The sequence below is a fragment of the Acinonyx jubatus genome, chromosome X (assembly GCF_027475565.1).
Source record: "Acinonyx jubatus isolate Ajub_Pintada_27869175 chromosome X, VMU_Ajub_asm_v1.0, whole genome shotgun sequence".
Lineage (NCBI taxonomy): Eukaryota > Metazoa > Chordata > Mammalia > Carnivora > Felidae > Acinonyx > Acinonyx jubatus.
In genome coordinates, this window is record NC_069389.1 from 57140990 (window position 1) to 57142656 (window position 1667).

Sequence of the window (1667 nt, forward strand, 5' to 3'; positions counted from 1 at the left end):
CTGTGCACAGCCATGTACAGAACATGCCTGGCACATGTTGAATAAATTAATGAATGACGAGTAATACACATATGGACAAAAACCACAACACATGCACTACCAGGGAGTAAACAAAAATGACAGTTGAGTAGTTGTTAGTACTGAAATATGACTGGAGACAGTTTTTCCAATTTTTCGGCAGTGTTTTGTTGACTATTTTTTTCCTAATGGTGTTTTGCCAATTCTGTGCATCCATCTGTCTCTGCTACATTCAGGGATACTATTCCCAGACACCCTGTAGAAATCCACTCTGCCTGTTTGCTCTTGCTCGTTTTGAAATCCCTGACACCTTTCCTGGACTGTTTAATTTTAATTACATTCAGTTGTATCTACAAATATTTACAGAATCATCTTCAGCCTACAGAGGTGATATATAGAAGGCCCTGCTTTCACATTGCTATCTAAAGGGAGATGGATTTGTAAACCTTACTCAAAATCCACTTCTCCTCTAGTCCCCTCTAGTCTTCTTCAGTCTATCTGTGAACTTTGTTTATGCTTTCATGCTTCCAAATCAGTTCCATCTAGCTTCCAGCTGTGGCCCTACCCTTGCCCCTACACCTAGCCCATGAACATACCTAATTAACATAAATAAGCCCCAATGGCAAATATTTGGAATAAAAGATTACAGGGGAGTTTCCACCACATACATACATACATATTCAGTTCCTGAATAAACTGTCTTTACAGACATTTGTTCATTATTGGTTTTTGTTTGTTTGTTTGTTTGTTTGTTTAAAATGTTTATTTATTTTGAGAGAGAGAGAGAGAGAGCACCAGCATGGGTAGAGGCAGAGAGAGGAGAGAGAGAATCCCAAGCACAGAGCTCAACAGAGGGCTCAATCCCACATACCATGAGATTATGACCTGAGCTAATATCAAGAGTCAGATGCTTAACTGACTGAACCACCCAGGCACCGCTGTTCATTGTTGTTAAACAAGTCTCTGTGTGTATGACTGTTGCTTCTCTTTGTTTTTGGAATAGCTCCTAAGGATTTTCATAGATTTTGCTAGGAGAAGGCACCTTACACTGTAAAACACCCCACCGTCCACCAGGATGTCATCTCATAGAGCTTTGATTATGTTAATTGATACATTTTGCAAAAAAAAGAAAAAATACTGGCTCATGCAAACATAATTGCTTATGTTTGTTGAGAGGGTACTATGTGTCAAGCATTGTTCTAAATGCTTTATTCAAATTAATTGGTCAATCTTCCCAACACTCTGTTCTATACAGGAGATCAAGAAATGTTAAGTAACTTACCTGTGATATTACAGCTGGTAGGTGATAAAACTGGGATTCATACCCAGACAGTTGGGCTCCAGAGCTACCCTTACTATACTTGCTACAAACTTACATATACAGATACATCACATATCATTTTTTGTGTTGTTTTAAGTCAATTAACATTGATTACTACCTGGTTCACACTAACCTCTTAAAGCAAACCTAGCATACTTTCACATCATTAAGTTAGAAAGGCAAACACTTTGAGACACTAAAATGACCCACTAGACCATGTGAACTTAATATTCTTTCTAGAAAAAGCATTTTGTTGAGGTTACAGAGGAGTAACAGGTCTAACATTGCTAAAAACAGCTACTATCTTGAAACGTTTTAGGTGTAATAC